The sequence below is a fragment of the Chlorocebus sabaeus genome, chromosome 10 (genome assembly GCF_047675955.1).
Source record: "Chlorocebus sabaeus isolate Y175 chromosome 10, mChlSab1.0.hap1, whole genome shotgun sequence".
Taxonomy (NCBI): Eukaryota; Metazoa; Chordata; class Mammalia; order Primates; family Cercopithecidae; genus Chlorocebus; species Chlorocebus sabaeus.
This window is the reverse complement of record NC_132913.1, coordinates 104,795,640-104,819,313: the sequence shown is the minus strand read 5'-3', so window position 1 is coordinate 104,819,313 and position 23,674 is coordinate 104,795,640. Positions and strand designations below refer to the sequence as shown.

General features: G+C 42.3%; 1 long non-coding RNA gene across 3 annotated transcripts in view; it reads left to right on the top strand.

Annotated features, from left to right (window-relative positions):
• LOC103217838 (uncharacterized) overlaps window positions 1-23,674 on the top strand; it is a 487,886-nt gene that overhangs the window by 323,468 nt on the left and 140,744 nt on the right. The window lies entirely within an intron of this gene.

Below are 23,674 nucleotides of genomic sequence, written 5' to 3'. Positions count from 1 at the left end.
AGGTTGCAGTGAGCCAAGGTTGTACCACTGCACTCCAGCCTGGGCGACAGAGCGAGACTCCGTCTCAAAAAAAAAAAAAAAGAGTCTGTCCAAGGAGAGGTTCTGACTTACAGTCTCTGGACAAGTCAGGAAGTGGGAAGTGGGAAATGAGAAACACTTCATAAACATCTCTTTCTCCATTCTTTTCTTAGGTGATACACCGGCAATGGGCTGATGACTGGCAATGTATGCCACATTTATATCTCCATCCTGAACATGTCTCCAAAATTTTAGGCTTATAAATGCAGCTGCCTCATCTATATTTCTTGTATTGTATATCTATTATATATATATACACACACATACATCTCAACTTAAAAGTGCAAAAATCAGTTTTTGGTCTTTCTCCCTCTCCCCCTTTATAACTTTCTCTTACTATTCCTTGGATTTCAAGACTGATTCCGTGCATTGTTGCACCACTTTTTTTCCCCTAAGTAAGCAATAATAGCACAATGTACTAGGTTCCATGGACTGTTCTAAGTAATGGGAAGATAGAATAAAATAAGAGATTATCACTGCCCTCAAAGGGCTCACTAAGTAGTAGGGGAAACAGCACATTGTCCTGAAAGTCTCAATGTTGTAATGCTGTAGAACAAAAAAGGGAGAGAGATGTCTCCATGGAATGATACTGAGGGGAGGACATTTTTAGCTGCTTCTTGAAGATAGTAAGAAGGTTACTATTTGATGGGTATTGTACCATTACTATCCCCAGTTAGTTAATCTCCATGTATTTGAGAGAATTATACACACACATCCCATAGATCAGCTTTTGCTATATGACTTGCATTTGCCAATGGAAAGTGAGCAAAAGTTATGTGGGCTACATCTGAGCAGGAACTTTCAAAAACATCGTCAGGTTACGCAGCTCATTTTCTTCTTTTGCAAGGACAATGTGTGTTCCAGGGAGGGATTTCTCCTCCAGCCTAGATCTCAAAATGAGGAAGACCCAACAACCAGGACTTAGGACAAAGGAATATGTAGCCCAGGGTACTTTAGCCTATTGTTCTGCCATTAGTATGCCGCAGCTGACTCCTTGTATTAGTTTCTCTTCCACGAAGAAGAGAGTGGACATGATGTATGTGTTTGCACACGATCGGACATATATAAATAAGGAGAACATTTTGCTTCCCAAAATCTTTCTTAAGCCTTTGATAAAGGATTCTATTTGGAGGGTAAGATCCCAACAAAAAATTCCGACCCTAAAAGATGGTCTCTAGACTCTTTCTATGACAATAGAAATGGGATTTTCTTCACTCCTTGGAGAGAGAAGGATGCAGAGATAAAAGGAGCTTTTCAACATCTAAGTCTTCAGTAGAGTGAACTAAAAATAAAATGCTAGGTATGAGAATTTTTTTTTCTAAGAAACTGTGAAGCGGTGACATTTCAAGTTTGGGTTGGTGTGGAATGAAACGAGTAGGACGCAGCCAGAGGTGAACCAGGGGAGAACACTGAATTCTCAATCCCCAAGACAATGACAGTGTTACACAGGAGCTTCGGGCTTTGCGGGGAGTTTAAACCAACTTTACCTAAATATGATGAGCACAAGCCCAGATCCAGGCAACCTCGGCCAAGTACCTCAGAGGACTCCTGTCTGACTGTCCTCAGGATGGCCCTTTCCATGGGGTTAGGAGTGTGCTCAGTCTGGGGGTGTGTGCATCTGGAACTCATGCTCTGCCAGGTGCATGGGACACTGGCATCCTCTGTCCAAATGGTTCCAATCTGGCTTCCTAGGCCTGCACAGGACTCTCACCTAGGTTATTCCTCCAGACGGTGGACCACTCCACCAAGGAGCTTTGTTTGCGAGGATGTGGATAGAAATTGAGTGTCCGGACCCTCATATGTCCACATTCCTACATGTGAGCTGGTCCTGGTGCTGATAGAGTCAGATAGGAAGAGAAAGGGGCTTGACCAGCAACCTCCATTGACACTCATACCCCAAGCCCTGAAATCTTGGAGGAAGGCTTATCTCTGAAGGGTAGGGAGGCCTCAGCTGACATCTTATGTAGTACAATTTGAGGACAAGGCCCTGCCCATAATACAGGAGATGCTTTGGGCAAGCCTACCCTGAGAATTAACCATGAACCTCTTCCTTAAATGGCACGGTAATGAGGCAGCAAGAAAAATCCGGTTATAATTTTAATGTCCAAAAGCTCATCCATCTGCATTACGATCCTGTAAGAAAAACATGCCATGTGTGGCACCTGTAAAGTGAAATAGGCAAGCCTTGGTTCTCCCACAGGGCAATGATTTCTCCACTTGGAATGCCAGCAATGTCTTCTCCTTGGAAAGTTTATAGAGCTTATATCCTGTCTGTTCACCTTTAATAAAGAAATGTTAAATATTGTAAAATAAACTTTCTTTAACGGGGCAGGAATTCATATCCTCCAAGTGTTTTGCTTCTTTAAACATCCCAAGGGCTATGAAATGCTGCAGTTGGACTGGCTGCCATGTCAGGGGTGTGCCTGACTCACTTGGTTTTGGGGGCTCTCCCTGGTTTATGTGGCTACAGCTGGGGAAAGGGGAAGGTTCCAGGCATAACTGCTGGATTATTTGTCTTTATTGTCCAGCTACATTCTTCCTGCTGTTTGACTGGGTAAACTCGGTCAAACTTGCTTTCTTCTGTGCCACTTTTCCTTGTCTGATTATACTTAAACTTCCCGTCACGGACCTGACATTCATATGGTGTGTGTCCCCACTGTCCCTTATCCTTCCTGCCTAGGAGTTCTTTCATGGACAGCAGAGAGGAAGGAATGCTGAACTTGGAATTAGGTCACCAGGCTGCACATCCAAGGCCCTTTGCTTACTAACTGAGTAATGTTGGGCAAATCAGTTAAAAAAATCTCCCTTTAGAAAGAAGTCAGGCATTCATTTGTTCCTTCAAAAGTACTCCTCCAGGCCTACTATGTGTCAGACAGCATGAGGAGCACAGGAAGACAGAGATGAAGCACCCAGATAAACAGAGAGTGAGTAATGACCTGTGACTTCAGCACTTAAAGAGATAAACACCTTGTTGCTCTCCCAGGCAAGTTGTGAGGGTCAAAGTGAACTTGTGCTCAGAGACGTGAGGGAAATAAGAGTGTGCCAACAAAGACAGTGCCTCCCAACCTTATTTCAGGGCTTTACTCGTAGTTGGTATGCAGTAACTGTCTGAATCAAGTGTAGCTGCTGTTTTAGTATTTACTGCTCTCATTTATTTTTTGTAACTTCACTCACAACTTCCTTTAAAAATAAAATGCAGGGGTGCACTAAGGTTGAAGTGATTTTCAATAGAGTTTGTTCTGATGATTTGGAAATGGGATCCCCCTGGGGTATTGCAAAACTGGGCTCTGGATCTTGGTCTTTGAATAAGTGGATGGTCTTTCACACTCAGAGAAGAGAAGAGCTGCGGGAGATCTCCAGTCTCACAACAGAGATCATTGTACACCGGTGGGGCTGCTGGGTCAAGAGTTAAATCAGAATAATCTGAATACAAATCATAACATAGAAAAAGGAAAATTTCCATCCCTGCAAACTCCTTGAGCCATTGATTGGAGTCACAGATACTGCTGTTCTCTCAGCAGAAATGTATTAAGACCATATGTAAAGATAAATATTCTGGTCTGAGCAAGATGCAAAGACAAGAAGCAAAGAACCGGTCAGTGGGGTGCCTCATGGACTGCTGTGTTTCCACCCACACGAAAGAATACTCAGAACCATAGGGGGGTTAGATTCTGCTCACCCTTTCATTCGCTCATTTATTCAACAAATATTTATTGAGTGCCTGCTGTGTGCTGGGAATTCAGAAGGAAGCAAAATCTGGCTCAGTCCCTGCCTTCATGAGTTAGTGAAGGACACAGGCATTAATAGAATAATCACACGCACTCATCCCACAGTTGTCGTGGTGATTGTGGTAGATAATGCATAGAGAGGCTACAAATAAGACAGCTGATTTCACAAGGAAAGACAAAATAGGCTTCCCCAAGGAGGTGAAGCCTGACCTCTGTGAAGAAAATGATCACATTACCTTCTCTGTCTCCTCTGCCTTACTCTTCCATCTTTTAGGGATTTTTGTGATTACATTGGGCCCATCTGGATAATCTAGGGTAATCCTCTTCATCTCAAGATCCTTAAACACACTTACAAAGTCCTTTTGATGTGTAAGGTAACAGTCACAGGTTTAGGGATGAAGCCACCTCTGAGGACATTATTCTGCCTATAGTATCAGGGCATCTGCATTGAAACCTCAGCAGGAATTAAAGGGTAAATGATACATAAAAAGATGTTGTTAGCTCCAAGCATCTGGAGATCCTATCTTAACTGCACTAGGCTCAGTCAAAGAAAGTGGGCAGAAAGTCGGCTGCCTTTGCAGGAGTAGGGCTAAATAAATGAGAGGCAGAGCCCAGAACTTAATGCCTGAATGAAATGTTTATGGTGTATAAAGTGAGTCTACTCTAAAGGCAAATAAAATGCTTGATAATTCAGAGGATTTGAGAATTGATTTGAAAACACATGGATTCTGGCACTATGGCTTGCTGTAAACATGGCAGGGTGGCCTATGACAATCCCAGAGTGTTATTTCTCTAAATGCATCACTTCAGTTCTTGGAAGGAGTCTGGTTTCTGCTCCTTTGGAAACTTCCAGTATGCACTGTTTATTAGCATCCCAATCCACCTCCTCACATACACCTCTTCCCAGAATAATCTAAATTGATTTAATGATATTTTATGTTTCCCTTGTAGAATTTTCCCAGTTCTAATTGTTCTAGTTTACTCTTACAGTGATATTTTTTCCCCTTCTCACCTTCCTCAGGCATCAAACGACATAACTGCCACCTAACAGGCCTATCGTAATACAATTCAAGGCACAGGAAAGAGCAGATATTCAATATCACCTCTCCTGGACCCTGTTAGGCTAAGTGGATAGTTGCTGTTGGCAGCACTTTGCAGAAGTTGACCCAAAGCCTTGCCTGCAAGGCCACCTTCCCTCCCACTCTACCACCCATAGAGGGTTCAAGTGCACTGAGTTTCACTCAGGAGAATACCTTCCTAAGGGGTCTCAGGTATGTGAAGGTGGGATAGAGTAGAGCATTCCATGAATAGGCGGGGGCTTTTCTGGAAGTCTTCTGAAGCTAGACAAGCGAAGACATCCCAATACAGTAGTACAAGCAAGGGTTCATATCATTGTAGTCGGGATATTCCCAAATTTACTGCAGAAACCAGTCTAATTTTGTTTTTTCCTGAAAGCCACTTTCCTCTTCTTTCTTCCTTTGGAATTTCCATATATTAGCATTAATTCATTTATTCTTTGAGAGGAAGGAAAAATTGGGAAGTCTGAATAGAAGCTGAAATCTTCTGAGCATTTGCTTTCCAACTTGTAGAGGCTAAAGTTAGACCCTGGAAAAGGTTGAGTTTTCTTCTCTTTACCACCCCTTTTTAGAGTGTGAGGAGAAATTCCTCCCATTCTCCTGACCCGTAGGAGATGGCTAATAACAGTCCTATCTCATGAAAGATGATGTGAGGGACTGAAATAATGTATGTAAAACACTCAAAAGATGCCAAGTATCCAATAAGCTTTTAATAAATGTTCACTAAGAGGTGGGTGATGATGAAGATGGTGTTGAAGGTGAAGATGATGATGGTGGTGGTGATGATGATGGTGATGGTGATGGTGATGATAATGATAATGGTAGTGATGTTGATAATGATGTTGATGATGGTGATGGTGATGATGATTCCTCAATTTTCCTAACCTTACTTTTTGGTTGGATTCTCAAGCTTTAAAAAGGTAAGGACATTTTAAAAAATCTAATTCATCTTTCCAACTTTGCTCGATTGATAAATAAAATTATAGCAACTTACGTTACCCCTTAATCAACTGTCTTACAGATAATATTTTTCTCAAGTTTAGCTTTGATTCTTTGCTTCTCATGTCTTGGTTTGTCTCTGTCAGTTACCATCTTTAAGTGACTGTCTGGCTGCTGTGGAGATGCTGAGTGTAGATCATGGTGCTCTAGAGGAGTTTTAGAGAGTTAGAGAATTCTAAATCACTGAATTCTTTAGATCCTTCCACATTGTCCTCAGATCACTCCTTTCAAAATGTCAACTCCTAAAAAACTTGATCAGTTCTAGCTTAAATCATCAGGTCACACATTCCTCTTTTCCTCACAGGCTGAATAGTTCAGAGTAGATTTTGAGAATGATCTGCTGGAATCTTCTCCTGTCCCACAAATAACCAAGTTGACTAGAGATAGATGGTGTCTCAGATTTTCCTGAAGGCCCCTTCATAATCTATCTGTGCTTTCATGCCTTGCCCCACAAAAGCCTTTTGCAATCTCCCTCGAAAGTCCAAATGCTCATTTACAAGACTCCCCGAGGGAGGAAAGAAAAAAAACACTGAGAAGATGGTTCATTGCTCAATGCAGCCCCTGACAACAGATTCCCCCAGCTTCCCCTTTTTGCAGCCCATAAACTGCTCTGTAAAAATTAAAAAGCGTGAATTTACAGGGCCTAAAAGGAGCCAGGAAGTAAAGATCCATCTCTAATCAATGGGTCAGGCATACTGATAAAGCAGGAATATGAGGTCTTGCCAATTACTGGCCAATAAAATGCCTTCCTTGTCTTTCCAGATACTTGACCTTCTCTTTCCCATGCAAAACTAAGTGGGGATAAGAATGAGAAGGGCAAGTTTAAAAAAAAAAAAAAAAGCAATAAAACAAAGCAAAATGTCCAGCATGCCCTGGGCTTACAGGGCCACAATTAGGTCATGAGGGCTTCTCTTCTGGGGCTTTTATGTGTGAATCCCTTGGCTATCTTTCTTGCCCCAGCATTTCCCTATTTCCATTTCAGGGAAGCTTGGGTTGATCACTAACAAACATTGTTGCTAAGATTGTTCCAACTGGAAATATAAGCCTAATGGTCCTGTGGGAATTAAGGTGACTGAGTGTGTCCTGAGTGGTAGTGGAAGAGACATGGGGCATGTTTGGGAGACATGGCTGGGCTCTGTTGGCTTTGTGACTTTGGCAGGCAACCTTAACTTCTCTGAGCCTCAGTTTACTCATTCCTGAAAAGAGAAGAGTAAAGCTGGAATGGATCTTGAGATTTCTTGGTCTGATATTCTCTAATTCTTAAGCAAGTCTGGAATGCAGGGAAGAGATAGAGGAACTATCAGAGCAAGCATCCTGGGACAATGGAAGGCTGAAGCTATCTAGACTCTGTACCTTTGGCTCAACCTTCTGAGTCCCCACTGTTATCTGCATCCTGTCTGTTTACCTAAATGTGGCCAAGTTTGCATTGACTTATGTTCATATGGCTGGTAATCCTTCCAACTGTTTGAGAAAGAGAGACGGAGAGGGTAAAAATAAATAAACCTTGATTAAGTTAGAGGAATGACTATTATGAGGGTGTCACATACGAGGGCAGACAGGATTATGATAATATTCCTTGGCTACTTGTTTGAGAATAAGAAGTATCTTATCTGTAACTTAAGGATGTAGCCAGATACTTCCCTCAAAGAAATTTCCCATGTAGGTGATGAATTCAAATCACCATCAATCCATTTATGGCAACTTGTCTGTGTAGAGCTGGGGTGGAGTGAATACAGATGAGTTACTGTTGGGGTAATGAGTTACTGTAGGCTTATCTTCCAACCACTTGTATTTGGCAAGAGCAGATATGGAAGCCTCTGGACTTAGAGCACTGGAACCCAGAGAAAGTTTCAGTTAAGCTGTTGGGTGGGCTCAAGTTGGAACCAAGAGATGCATGTTCAAGGTTCATCCAGCCCAAGATGTAGATGTAGAACAGGCATGGTTCCAAACGGTCTTTTCAGAAAAAGGAAATGTCAAGACAGCCCCCCAGGAATATACAGACTCTAGGCTGATGGGACAGTAAGAGGAGTATCTGAGCTAGATGCTAAGGCTGGTTTCCTCTGTTGAACTGGATAATCTCTGAGGTCCAGAAAATAGAAGTAGTTTATCTAAGGGCATACAACTGGTTAGTTGATGGGCTAGGATTCATACTTAAGTTCACTCATTTATCCATTCATTCATTAGCCAGTGGCTACCGAATATGCCATGTTCTGGGCTGGACGTCGTGTGCTTCAGTCTTCTGACACCCTGCCCAATTCTCTTCCTCACAAGTCATGACAATTTGATTTCTATTGAATGCACAGAATCAGCAAAGCCATACATTTCTTTCCTTGCCAAACCTTTCTTCTTTTTGTTAAGGTAATAAGGTGTGGAAAAAAGCATAGAGGATAGATGTTTTTAATTTGAAATGAGAGTAGTGGTCATGAGTTTTTGAATAAGGCCTCTATAAGTATTCTATAACTATCCCCAAAATAGCCTGAGTTGCTTCAGCCAGGCCCACTCCATCAACAAAGGAGTCTCAGGTGCTTGCCAGGGAGTGGGAGCCTCTCAGAGCTGGAGGGATAGACTCAGAGGGGATGTGCAAATCTGAGCTCTGGAGAAGGAGCTTAGAGAGAATCAACTTTTGCACTAATACCTGGCAAGTGAAAGCTGTTCTATAAATAATATCTCTTTTGTCTTTGGTACAGCTTTGAGTTTAGTGGTTATATATTTTCTTTTTCTTACTCAGTTTCTCCCTTGGTTGTATATGATTTCTGCACCCAAAATGAACTTTTGAAGTTCCAATATATACATCTGCGGTGTATCTGTGTCAGTGAGGGGAGATGTTGTAGCCTTGTTTTTAGAGTAGCTGGGGCTGGACGAGGTCAGCTGAATTTTTGAGAGTTCAGGTCAAGGCCCTCCAACTGGCAGGGAGCAGTCACGCCCTCCAGGCTCCCCAGCCAAGTGCATGCTCCTCTGAAAGTCGCTGAGCTGAAGATAAACATGGAGCCCATAATAGCTTTTTCACTTGATCTCCTTTATTACATGTTCCACACTTTAAATTCCTTTGCTCCACTCCTGTATTCTTCTGGATCTTTCAGAACAAACATTGAAGTAGGAAAAAAAAAGAAAAAGAAGCAAACTGCCCTCTTCCCTCCACCCTTCCTGTCCTTTCTGAGTGACTCACTTCGACTGGGACAATTAATCTTAATCAGGACGGTATGACAGCAGAAAAAAAGACATCCGCAGTGAAGCACTTTGGTGCCAAAGATTGGTGAGGCAACCAGTTCCTTCCTCTAGGCTGCAAAGGGGGCAATGGAGAATGATTCGGTTGTTTTAAAAATAGCGTGTTGCAAAATCAGAGCTGCCTGTGTCTGCAGGGTGGACAGCAGGGATGGGGTTGTGTAATGCCTGTGCTAACCACTGAGTGTAAGCAGGCACTTTTAATAGTGTTGGCTGGAAGGTCATACAGGCCACCAGGCCCCAGTGATCAACTCCATCTTCTCCAGGAGAGATTGAGGACAAATAATTCCTCGTATTTGCCCTGGTGTTTTTCTCCACAAAACTCAGAGCTTTCGTGCTAGTATCCTTAACCATTATCCTCATTTTCTGACAGGTGCAATTACTCATCTCCTCTCCTTTGCCCATCACCTGTTTTGTTTTTCTCTGCATGGGTCATACTTTCCAATAAGCCACGGCTAAACCTGGTACCCTAGAAAGGTTTTGGTCAACAGAGTGTACTTAGTGCAGACAGACTCAGCAAGTCCTGGAATGACCAGGAGGAACCACTTCATCCCCTTATGAATGCGGTCTCATCTTTTCATTTGCAATTAGCTGATCGAGTCCTCATTAGCAGGAGGACTAGTGTTACTCTTGTGAGATCCAAGAACTCCCGGGACACAGTCCAAAGTGCACAGTCCTGCTTCCAAATACAGGGCTGAGAGGGAACTAGAGTTTTTGAGCTGCCCAATTATGGATGAGTATTGTTTCAGTTCCTTCCGTAGGTGCCTTTGTTAAAAACTGCCCTAAAGCAGACTGATGGGTGCCTCTCCACTGCCATGGTCATGTCCTTGTTGGCCTGGATACAAGCACAGACCACTGTGGTTTCAGGGCTACACACAGGCATCAAGGTTCCAACCCTAATGAAACAAGATGCAAAAGAGACTGAATGAGAGTTGGTGGGGTAGTGATAAAAGGAACTTGCAGTTGATGCGGGGTGAGTTCTGCCCGCCCCTGGGACAATGGTCTCCTTTCCTTCCAGCAGACTTCAGTTGGGAACATCCCAGTCCTCCTGCAGTTCTAATAAGGTCTCTCTTGAGACGGTTCTTAAGCCCCATTGTGAATTTGCCTTTCTCCTTTGCACATATTGTGAAAAAGTATCAGGCCATCAGTTTCTTTACCTCTAAGGGAATTCTCTCCTCTTATTTTCCCTATGTTCTGCTTCCTGGTATCTGGCTGCTTTCTGTTCTATATAAGGAGTCTGACCTAATAATTTTCTATATTCTGCCTCATTGTGCAAACTATTGTACTGGCATAAGAAAGAAGCTGTCCTTTGGTTAAAATGTGCTCTGGTACATCCAACAGACTAACCAGTCATTGGCTTGAGAACAGAAGTCATAGTGTAAGAACACACTCCCTTCCCATCCCTCCATATTGAGTGTGTCAGTTTAGGGTCTTCAGGTCCCTGTTGACACTACATTTTCCAAAACCTTTTGTCATTCATTCATTCCACAGAGCATATTGAGCACTAACATTATGCTAGATTGTAATGCAGATACAGAATCTCACAATAATTATGTAGTCTAGTCGGGTGGAACAAGATACATGCATAAGCAACTGTGATATCAAGTAAAAAGTGATAGGTTTGGGTGCTCTGGAAATCAGAACTGGATGCAAAAACTATCATGCTACTTCTTTATTGGGGAATGCAAACCCAGGAAAGGAGAAATGAAGAGAAAAGGAAGCAAAGGTTTCCTGAGCTGGACACCACTTGGTAATAAGTGTACATAATTGATGAGTCTCATAGACCCTCTTCCTAGAGGGTGGACGGGGAAAGAGAACAGAGAAGAAATTTTTCCCTCGCTCCTGTGTCCCACTGACAAAAGCTTCAATCTGGGGAGCATTAACTTTCCTTAACTACTTGTACATGTGTGTGTGTGCATGTGTGTGTGTGCACATGTGTGTGGTATGTGTGAGGGGGGCACATGCATGCCCACCGAGCACCCATGTATATTCCTCTGGCTCTAACGTCTCAGTAACAGCAGGAATATGCCAAGACAGGAGGCAAGAGGTTCAGAGCATGAGCATGAAGCAAGGCACAGTCAGGTTGTGTCCCTGTGCAGTTGGCCAGACTCCACACAGTGCTGCTGGCCTCAGCGGCAACTGGGACAGAGCAAAGGGCCATGGACCCCCTGAATCACCTTAGCAAAGGGCATCTGAAGTGATGCATAAAGGGACCTTTTTTCAGTAACATAAGTCAGGTTCAGATAAAGTGCTTTGGGGATTCAGAGATGGGGGCTTTTTCTTAGCAGCAGAACGGACAGGGAGTTGAGGGAGGACTTTTGGAGAAGGCAGATCTTGAATGGGACTTTGCAGGATGGGAAGGTATAACTAGGCGAGGTGGGGTTGTTTGGAGGGGGCATTCCATGAAAAGGAGACTCTATGATTGCAAGGACCCAGAGGACAGCACTGAGGACAAGTAGACAATAGTGCAGGGCTTGGTTTGGCCAGAGGATGGGAATGTAAAGGTATGTTAAGGGATAAGGCTGAAAATGTAAACAGGGACAGCTGGGAAGCCAGGGGGAGGAATTTTGATTGGAATCTTCAGACAATAGGGGGCCACCGGTGCTGTTGTGATAAACATTTTAACTCAGGAATTTCAGTCCCTCTTCTTCACAAATTCTGTTGTGTATGGTCAGATACTTGTGCACACAATGACATTTTTAACAAGACTTTTGGAATTCCAGAGTCTATAGAACACAGTTAAAAGCTCTGCATGTTGTCCTTTCCATTTTTCAGATGAAGAAATTGAGACTGGGAAAGCTTAGTAGGGAAGATTCTTGCTTTTACTTGTTCTTGTATTTGTAGAGCCTGGAGGCAGATCTGGCTCAGGCAAGGGCTGAAGCAGGTGCTCAGATGATGTGCCCAGGACTCTGTCTGCTCCACCTCTCAACTCTCCCCACTCCTGTCCTGGCTTCAGTCTCATGCAAGTGCCCTGATGGTGGGGACAAGAGTTATCAGCGCCTCCAGGTATCCATCCTACTAGCTTAGCAAGTTCTAAAATGGACAGCAAGTGGAGAACGGAATGTTCCATCAAGAAAACAAAACAAAAAGAAGGACTTTGACCAGAAAATGTGGAAATAGAGAAATGACAGTTGTTCACTCCTGGAATCAGAAATGTATTGGCTCTAGTGGAATTAGAGCTTGGTTCTAAACTATTTCTTGGAGCTTGTGATAGAAGGCACAGTGGTGGAAAATAGTTATTGCTGCTTGCTTTTCTTTATTTAAAAACTCTCCTGGGACAAGATATCTTTGATTAAGGCCTGAACTCAAGGAAAGAAGTCTTGCTTAATCCTTTCCCAAAGAGATCATAGCTTTACCCTGTGTGCTTTAGTGAGCTTTCAACTTGGCCCAGTCTTTCTTCTTCTTCTTTTTTTTTTTTTTTTTTTTTTTTTGAGATGGAGTCTTGCTCTATTGCCTAGGCTGGAGTGCAGTGGCGCGATTTCAGCTCACTGCAAGCTCTGCCTCCCGAGTTCACGCCATTCTCCTGCCTCAGCCTCCCGAGTAGCTGGGACTACAGGTGCCCACCACCACACCCGGCTAATAGGCCCAGTCTTTCTTCTGCTAGAGAACTGAAGAGGGAGGTTTTCCCTCTGTGTATTTTGTGAGGGACTCCTGGTACGGGAGTGTGATCTTCGCTGCCTAAGTTCTGAAAGGGAGCCTTGTATCAAAGGAGTAGACTTTAAAAAATTCTCCTTGAGAATGAAAGATGGCATCTCAGCATTTTGAGTTTTTGTTTCTTTCTTTCTCTCCTCTACTTGAATTAACATGAAGTCAAAACTAGATCTTAGAGTGGAGTTGGCTGCCACACAGTTTAGAGTTGTTTGCATAACATTCCAAAAATAATTCAATAAGAATGGGTTTTTCTTGGAATTTATCACTGCCTGGCAAATTAGAGCCCAAGCACAACAACTCTGTGCTAAAAAGGCATGAGACCTGGCAAATGGAAATGACAGTGGCAGAGAGAAAGGAAACCCCGGCAGCCAGTCAACTTTCATTATCCATGATGGTGTGGCAGGAATGAGAACACAAGGCCGGAGCAGGGACAAACACGGCCTGTGTTCAGATGCCCGATTTTCTCCAGGACTCGGCAGCAGCTGAGAGGCCAAGGGGGAAGCGCAGGCTATCTTAGGTCTCAGAGACCTAAGATATTTTTCCACCTCTTCAGCCAAAGTATCTTTTTCTTATTTGGTTTCATGGAGAGGATCCACAGGTTAAGAAGAGAATAAATGAACATAAACATATAGCTGTAATAAATAGGAGCTTAAGAAGACAGGAACAGAGGAGTGAACCTGAATTGGAGGACTAGGAAGGATTTCGGGCTCTGCTGTTGTCCCTGAATTACCTGGGACGAGCCAAGTAACTTTTCTGAACTGAAATTTTTTCACCTTTAAAATGGGAGAGAATAATAAGTAGAATCACAGTGAGAATGATTATGAGTATAATGCTTTATAGTTACAGATTCTTTTTAAGTCTATGTGATGTAGACAGGAGACTTCACTTGTCTAACTCAGGTTCTTTCATAGATGTCAGCTCCTTCTAGCCCCACTGTTATTAGGCTAGAAACAAAAGCTATTGTCAGGGGCAGAATTATGTACTAGGATCACCTGCCCATGACTCAGTATATGACCTCTGGACTCCTCCCCACTCTGGACCACAAGAAATGTGAACATCATTGTGGACAAAGCTAAGTCTCTGCTGCTTTCAATGTTGATGCCCCCCAGCCTCTTCTCTTCTTACCCTTGCCCATCACCCTGGCCACCTCATATATGCCTATGGCTGTACATTCCTTCATAGGGCTATGGCCCCTGAGTCTGTATCTTTAGCCTGGACTTCTCACATGACTTCTGCTGTCTGTTCAATCACTGGGACATCTGGCAGCCCCCCAGTTGCACCTTCTCCTATCTGAGATTGGATTGTTCTACCCCCACTTTCCTGCCACAGTGCCTTAGCTCGGGCTGCATAACAAAATAGCATAAAGTGGGTGACTTGAACAACAGATATTTAATTCTCACAGTTCTGGAGTCTGCAAAATCCATGATCAGGGTGCTGGTAGATTCAGCGTCTGGTGAGAGCCCTCTTTCTGGTGTGGAGACAGCTACCTTCTTGCTATATCCTCCCATGGTGGAGAGAACAAGCTCTGTTTGCTCTTCTTCTTATAAGGGCACTAATCCCATCACAGGGGCTCCACTTTCATGACCTTATCTAAGTTCCCCACTCCTAACACCATCACAATCGGAACTTGGGGGACACATTCAGTCTGTGCCACACAATGCGTGACCCTTTCCTAGGTGCTCAAGCCAAGCACCTAGGAGTCATCCCTAATTTTCTCTCCTTTACCATATCCTTTTTTTTTTTTTTTTTTTTTTTTTTTTGAGATGGAGTTTCACTCATGTTGCCCAGGCTGGAGTGCAATGGTGTGATATCAGCTCACTGCAGCCTCCGCCTCCCAGGTTGAAGTGATTCTCCTGCTGCAGCCTCCCGAGTAGCTGGGATTACAGGCATGAGCCGCCATACCTGGCTAATTTTGTATGTTTAGTAGAGATGGGGTTTCACCATGTTGGCCAGGCTGGTCTTGAACTTATGACCTCGGGTGATCCACCCACCTTGGCCTCCCAAAGTGCTGGGATGGGATGACAGGCATGAGCCATCATGCCCGGCCCTTTACCATCTACTTTAAATCCATTGTCATCACTCTGGCTTCTCGAATCTCTTGAATGTGTCTAATTTTCTGTATCCTCCTGCTCCCACCCTACCTAGCTCAAGTTGCTGCCCTCTTTTCCCGGGCTATAGCCACAGCTGTCAAACTGGTCTTCTTTCCTCTGGTTTTGTCCATTTTCCATTCCTTCTCCATGCTGTAGCCAGAATAATATTTCTTCAAAAAGCAAATCCAAACATGTCTCTTTTCTGCTTCACACCCTTCACTGACTTCCCCTTGACCTCAGGATAAACTGTAAATTCTTTAACGTGACTTACGTGACTTACAAGCCTCACCTCCTCAGCCTGCCCCAACCCCGTCAAATGCCTTATATGTCTTGTGGTCTCTGTGCTTCAGAGAGCTGAGTCTTCATATAAGACGTTTCTTCTTAGAACGATTCCTGTGCACTTCCACCAGGCTGTTACCCGTCCTTCAGATCTCAGTTAACCCTTACTTCCCACAGGAATTCTGCCTGGATTACCACTCTTTAACTCCAGTTAAAGAGCCATTTCCTGATTCCAAAAGTAGAACTAATAGAAGGTCCTTTTCTTCTATCTAGGTGTCTTTTATACAGAAGGGAACAGACTCACTAGTTCAGAATAAAGCAACAGCAAGCTTGAGTGCCATCTCTTCTGGCTTCCAGCAGGATGCAACTGCTCAGAGCGAAGGGTACCTGGCGGGTCCTCAGAGGAGTAATGGGTCCACCTTGCCTGGCTGGGAAAAGTTCAACAGGTTCGCTGACAGCTCCTATCAGCTCTGAGTACAGTGACATGAAGCAGTGTACATCCTCCTCAGATAGGAGCAGGCATCCTTCTCAGATGCTGAGCTCTTCCAGAGCAGCTAAGATTTATGAGCTAAGTTGCCATTGACAGGTAACTACAAATGTTCTAAAATATTATGTTACTAAAAGTTGATCGCACTCACAAATTCAAACTTAGTATTTTGGCATAAGTTCAAGCCACTGCATTTCAACTGAGATACATCATCTTGCTATCTTGCTTATAATTGAAGGCCATAGTTTCTGTTGATTTAGGAATAGTTCTGGTGACCAGAAAAAGTCTCATTATAAGATGACCTTTTCCTAGGACAAAATCCTAAAAAGGGGGGTGATTTTTCTAGGGGCTGGGAAAGTCACCCTCCTATGAAGTCACCCTCCTGGGTGAAATTAGCTGTACCTGCCTATTCTGGGATCCCATATACCCTATACTTCACCTATCATATCTGTTTCACATGAACAACATTTCATATTCTAACTCATGGTGCTTGTTTAAGACTTCTCATACCCTAAACTCTAGGAAGCTAGGAGCCCTATGTGACTTTTTCAATTCAATCCTGAGACAAAACATGTGTTCAGTAAATGCTGCCCGGAGGAATATCTGCTCATTTCCTGCTCACCGCCCTGGCAGAAATGAGGAGCACAGCCTCTGTGAGTGTATGGGCTTTTTTCTCCACTGGATTTATCTGCTGCTTTTATTTCTGCCATGGCAGCTACCATCTCCTTGGGTTAAGAGCATTGAACTGGAAGAAGCTTGTCATTTTACCAACTGCAAAAAGTGGGGAAGGGGAATAAGGAGAGGTGAGGTGAGGAGCCCATAAACCTAGGAGAATCTTATATGTGGGGTCAGTGTAGCTAGAAGAAAGTCAGCAGCTATTTGATCAGCTTCTCCTTTGTAACCTCAGATTTCACCAGTAATTAAACTGATGGAATATGCTCTAAATCCCTAGGATTCATGTCCCTGGGGCAATAGTGGTTTTGATGAATAGCCTCCACTGTGAGGCACCCTGAAGGCGGTCCCCTGTGTGAATACAAATCTTGCCTTCCAGCCCCACCCCCATTTATTTTACCCCTATCACCCGCAAACCCCAACCCCTCCACTTCTTTTGCTCTACAAACTATTAGGAAGGCATCCAATAAGTCATCTCAGCTGGAGTGGCATGGCAGGAGAAACACCTCATCCATAATCACCTCAACCACTCCCTTCGTCAAAAGTAGGGTGAGATAATGACTTTAGTATCCTCTGGAAAAACTCAGCATCTGGACAATATGTGCTAGAAAAGACCATGTTCCTTCATCTCCCAACTCTGGGCAAGGTGGATGACCACACCTTGAGTGGGCAGCGTATAGGGTTGGAAGAATCATACACTGGTGGTTTCAAATGGTACCCTTGAATATTCCCAGAACAGACCATTGTGTTCAGAAGCCAAGGGGAAGGAAAGGAGCCACAAGCAAATTCCAGCATGCCTCAAAATCCTAGAAGTAAATCTGGAGCCAGACTGCCAAAGTTTAAATCCCAGCTGAACTACAGCCTGGCAATGTGATTTGGGGAAAGTTTCTCTACCCCTAGTCACCTCTGTTTTCCCTGCAAAATAGGGATAATCATTATAGTCAAGTTGGCCGGGAGTGGTGGCTCATGCCTGTAATAGAACACTTTATACACTGTTGGTGGGAGCGTAAATTATTTCAACCCTTGTTGAAAGCAGTGTGGCAATTCCTCATAGAGTTAAAAACAGAACTACCATTTGACCCAGCAATTCTATTACTGGGCACATACCCAAAGGGTTATAAATTGTTGTATCATAAAGATACATGCACATGTATGTTCACTGTAGCACTATTCACAATAGCAAAGACATGAAATCAACCTATATGCCAATAAATGGTAGACTGGATAAAGAAAATGTAGTATATATACATCATGGAATACTATGCAGTCATAAAAAATAATAAGATCATGTCCTTTGCAGGAACATGGATGGAGCTGGAGACCCTTATCCTTAGCATAAACTAACACAGGAACAGAAAATCAAATACCACATGTTCTCACTTATAAGTAGGAGCGAAATGATGAAAACATATGGACACATAGAGGACAAAAACAGACACTGGGGCCTACCAGAAAGTGGAGGGTAGGAGGAGGGAGAAGATCAGGATCAGGAAAAATAACTAATGGGTACTAGGCTTAATACTTGGGTGACAAAATTATCTGTACAACAAATACTCATGACATGAGTTTACCCAACAAACCTACGCATGCATCCCTGAAGTTAAAAGCAAAAAAAAAAAAAGAGAAATATTAAAGGAAGATATGGATTTATAGGCAGCCTTGAGTCAAATCCTCTATCTATTATCTATCTATCATCCATCTATCTATCTATCTATCTATCTATCTGCATTATTTAGATAATAAGACTGAAGTCTAGCCAGAATCAGAACCTAGAACCCAGAATTTCTGTTCTCTCATCCATTGCTGTTTACACTGATACAGTTCACAATGAACTTTTAAGGCACACAATGAAGGCTGCACTGTATACGCCATTTCTATTCCTCACCCTGAAATGTGGGAATGATTATTTCATTCTGCAACCAAGGAATGGGAAACTTGAGTAAGTGAACTGGAGCCTGGAAGGTCATAATGGTATGTGTCTTCCATGAGCTGAAGAGGTTGGACGTACAACCCACCTAAAAAGAGTCTGTGCAACCTTGTATTCTAGCAAGAGAAGGGAAAATGAGAACAATGGCAGGGCAGGGATTATTGATGGTCTGTCCACAGTGAAGCCCTGTCCAGCTAGTACAGTGCCTAGCACATAATAGGCCGTCCATAAATATTTACTGAATGATGATGGATGAATAAACAAATGAATATTAAACACAGCAACAAGGCGATTAAAATGTTCTTTTTAAATTTGAAAAATCGTAGAAGGTATTAACATTACTAGTTTGTCTCCATTAGCATGTTGTGCTAAGAAACCTTGTCGTTTTCTTTAAAAATAGCATTTGTATTTTTAAAATATTCCTAGAAGTAATAAAAATTGGTTTGAAAAGTATTAAAAATTATACTCACTGCATATCTCAGAGATAATAATATATTCATTTTTTTCAATGTAGAAAATCTCTCCCCTCTTAAGTTTCTGTGTTGTTAGTATTCACATGATTCTAAGATAAATCGTCCCTGAATTTATGATGTTTATCATCATCTCTCGCTGTATTTTTTCCATTGGAAGATTCATTTATTGTCATGATTTCCATTACATTCTATATAGGGAGAACTTTTAAGTCTCCAATTTTTTAAGTCTCCTTTTCTTCAGAGTTCTGGTTCACCATTTTCAACAGGGTGCTGGGCATTTCTGCCTTGATAATTTTTTTTGCTAATTAGAAGTAGAATATATCATCTTCTCTTCTTCTGGTATGCCTGTTCCAATTAAAGTCCTCACTATCTTCCTAGGCATATCGTCCAGCGCCCTCTATCATTAGTGTATTTTTTCTCTCCTTGGCTCAGCTCATCCAATTAGGCATCAGATCTTAGGAACTGTACCTTCCCATTTCAGTCTCTGTCTCGTTCCGAGACTATGGTAATCACCTTTATTTTCTTCACTGTTGCCAGATCAATTGCCTCGAAGCTCAGCTCCATCCACCTCTCTCCACCATCCATGGCTTCACATAGCCTAGAAAATAGAGCACCTTTGCCTGGTATTCAAGACCCTCATTATCTGACCTGAAGTAACTTTTTACTAGTCTCTTCCAATTTGCCTTCAGACTATGTATTCAATGTTTGTGAACATGTGAAAGCTGCGAACATGCCCAACTCTTCTCTGCCTCTGTGCTTTTTCTGCTCTTGTTGTTCTCTCTGCCCAGGTGCTTCCTTTTTGCTCTCTTTCCTCCTGCAGTTTTTGAGCTGGGATAGAAAAGGTGGGTAGAATATGCAAATACTCCCACCATGATGCCCGCCAAGTACCCAGAGCAGGAGTTACTTTCTACTGTCTGAGTCCCATAACACTCCATATTTCTCATGTGTCTCTCGCCACAGCCAAAGATGCGTCATCATTATAGGTGAATGTGCTGTGTCCAGACGATTAGCTGTGAGCCCCTTACTGCAAAGGTTGCAGTGGCACCAAAGGCCAGATGCAGTACCTGGCACTTGTGGGAGGATATTAGTTTTTACCTTGCCTTCTCTTTTTTTCCAACTTTGCTACTTTCTGAAGGTGGTCTTTGGTCAGACTTAGTTGTTGTTTGCATAATCATGTGTCAAAATTATTCTGTAAGAGGCAGGATTGATCAAGCCTGGGGAATAGCTCTGATAGTTCGGCACTTCCGGGAGGGGCAGGGGGAAGAGAGGCAGGATCATGAAGCTAAAAAAAAAAAAATTAAGAGACTCTGTGGGAAACAAGGACATTTCAAATGAGGTCTGGTGAGTGTCCTGTCATCCGTTTAATTTCTAATAATATTCACTGGTGGATGGTTCCCCCATGTATGGGAAAAATCACCTACCAATGGGATATTTCTCCTAATTTTTATGGATTGTTGGCATTGGGCAGCCACCACAGACTGACCTGTATGGTGGTAAAGCTGGAACTGGAATTTCCTTTGAATCATTTAGAAGTGTGTTTACCTACATATCACAGAAACCACTTATTTCTTTTCTTTTCTTTCTTTCTTTTTTTTTTTTTTTTTTTTTTTGAGATGGAGTTTCACTCTTGTTGCCCAGGCTGGAGTGCAATGGCCCAATCTTGGCTCACTGCAACCTCCACCTCCCAGGTACAAGTGATTCTCCTGTCTCAGCCTCCTGAGTAGCTCAGATTACAGGCATGCGCCACCACGCCTGGCTAATTTTTTTTATTTAGTAGAGACGGGGTTTCACTATGTTAGTCAGGCTGGTCGAGAACTCCTGGCCTCAGGTGATCCACCTGCCTTGGCCTCCCAAAGTGCTGGGATTACAGGCGTGTGCCACTGCACCCAGCCTCACTTATTTCTTAATGATATAAAGATGTACTTTCCTCACATAAGCAGGGAATCCAGAAGTGGGCACACTCGGGTAATTACTTGTACCTGGGAGGTGGAGTTTGCAACAACTCTGGGCTCCATCAGGAATCCAGGGTCTTTCTCTTATTTTCAGCTCCTTCAATTTCAGCACGTGGTTTCACCTTTCTAGTCACAGGGTGGCTGCTGCATCTCCAGGCCCCACATCTGTATTCTAAGCCTCAAGAAGCCTGAGGGTCAAAATCTTATCCTTGAGGCTTTGACTATTTGACTTTTACTTACACTGTGTTGGCCAGATGCGTGTCGTGTGGATGATACAGGCTGGAGAATCCAGTAGTTAGGTATCTAGCTTCTTTTACAGAGGAAGGCAAGTGAGAAGTTAGGTATAAATGATTTTTAGGTAAATCAAGTTGTTCTGGCTACTCTACCCTCTGGACTTCCTCTATCATTATTCTGATCTTCAGAAAGAATAATATGCATCTAGATTTTAGTAAAAACTGGGTTCTGAGAAATATATGTGTATCTGCATGTATGTACTTATGTACGCATTTGCATGCCTTCTCTAGAGCTAGGGGTTTTGCTTGTGTTGTGAGTCCATTGATATATGCTGTGATAATTCCATTTCTATTCTTCTTTTCCTTCCTTCCTTCCTTCCTTCCTTCCTTCCTTCCTTCCTTCCTTCCTTCCTTCCTTCCTTCCTTCCTTCCTTCCTCCCTCCCTCCCTCCCTCTCTCTTTCTCCTTTCTTTCTTTCTGTTTCTTTCTTTCTGTTTCTTTCTCTTTCCCTTTCTCTCTTTCTCTCTCTCTCTTTCTTTCTTTCTTTCTTTCTTTCTTTCTTTCTTTCTTTCTTTCTTTCTTTCTTTCTTTCTTTCTTTCTTTCCTTCCTTCTTTCTTTCTCTCTCTCTCTCTCTCTCTCTCTCTCTTTCTTTTTGTCTCTCTCTTTTTCTCTTTCTTTCTTTTCCTTTCTTTTTTAAGAGACAGGGTCTCACTTTGTTGCCCAGGTTGGAGTCCAGTGGCATGATGATAGCTCACTGCAGCCTCCAACTCCTAGGCTCAAGTGATTCTCCTGCCATAACCTTCCTAGTATCTAGGATTACAGGCACCTGCCACCATGCCTGGTTTTGGTTTTTTTTTTTTTTTTTTTTTTTTTTTTTTTAAATTTTTGTAGAGATGGGGTCTTGCTATATTGTCCAGGCTGGCCCCAAACTCCTCATCTCAAGTGATCCTCCTGCTTTGGCCTCCCAAAATGCTGGTATTACAGGTGTGAGCCACTTTGCCTGGCCTCTGCTAACTTTTCTTACACTTTAGAAGTTGAGATACTTGAAAATGTGACTTTTTAAAACATTTAATTTAATTTTTTTATTTTTATGAAAAATTTTTTTGTTTAAGGTGTGCAATGTGATATTTTTGGTATCCATATACATAATATACTAAATACTACAGTCAAGCTAATTAACATGTCCATCTCTTCCCATAATTACTTTCATTTGTGTGTGTGGTAAGATCACTTAGGATCTACTCTCTTAGCAAATTTCAAGTATACAATACAGTATTATTAACTATAGCCCCCATGCTGGACATTAGATATCCAGAAATTACTCATCCTACTCATCTGAAATTTTCTACCCTTTGACTAACATTCCTGGTAACCACTATTCCACTCTCTGTTTCTATGATTTCAACTTTTCTACTTCCACATATAAGTGAGATCATATAGTATTTTTCTTTCTGTGTCTAGCTGATTTTACATAGCATAATGTCCTCCAGGTTTATTTATGTTGTTGCCAATGGTAGGATTTTCTTCCTTCTTAAGATTAAATAGGGTTGGGTGAGGTGGCCCACGCCTGTAATCCCAGCATTTTGGGAGGCTGAGTTGGGGATTGCTTGAGCCAAGGAGTGCGAGGCTGCAGTGAGCTATGATCATGACACTGCACTTCAGCCTGGGCTACAGAATGAGACCGTGTCTCCAAAAATATAAATAAATACATAAATAAAATTTTAAAAATAATTAAAAATTTTTGAAAAAGACTAAATACTATTCCATTGTGTGTGTATATATATGTGTGTGTGTGTGTGTAACTATTTATTCATTCATCTATCAACAAACACTTAGGTAGTTTCCTTATCTTAGCTATTGTGATTAGAGGTGCAGTGAACATGGCTTTAATTAATCCAACTGTGGAGATTCTAATTTCAGTGAGAGGCTATAAATGCAGAAGCCACACTCTATTAAAGAATCTAAAGATCCTTGTGTGTGAGACTAAGAAATATTTTTTACAAATGGAGAAGATATGGTTTTAATTTTTGTAGTCTTTAAGAATGTTGGCTTTTAATTTCTTTAGATTATAATATTAAAAGGGATTTGAATTTTTGACTTGATTGCTCTCTGGGAGTTTAATATTAGCACACAGTTCAAATTCAAGCTTGAGTTATTCTTATTGCACGGACATTGTGTTTTAGGTTTTATTGGTATTATTTGGGCGTGGTGTATAACTTTTGATGAATTCTATTGGGCATCTTGGCCAGTGACAATCGGAGATAATATATAGAATAAGGAATAAATTTCAAGCCTAGAGTATTTACTTAATACTTAGGTAAATACTTGCCTAAGTATTAAGAGTTTTAAGTATTAGAGTTTTCCAGGGCAAAGATTAAACTGTACACCATGACCCAGACAGTATACACAAGAAAGAGGGGGTTGATATGGAGAGCGAAACCTCACAAAGGCAGGAGTAGGATTGCCCTAAGACTACCCAAGGAAACAGCCTAAGCCCTGGTAGACCACAGGTCTAATTACAACCTAATAGTTTAAGAAAATAGAATCTTGAGAGTGTTAGAGGAGACATTCTCTATTCTTCATGTTTTCAGAAAAGGAGAACATTTCCACTACCCCACTCAGCAAGGAAAAGTTGGGAAGAACATGCCTCTTTGCCCACCCTATCGTGTTTGTGTGATTGGGTTTCAAGGGTTAGAAACCTGTGGCTCAGTCCTTTCTGAGTTGTTGTTTTTCAGTGTCTACCTTTGTCCTTTCTTCCCTATTGAGCTTATGGAGGTTAGTGGTCAGGTTTACCTACTTCCTGGAGG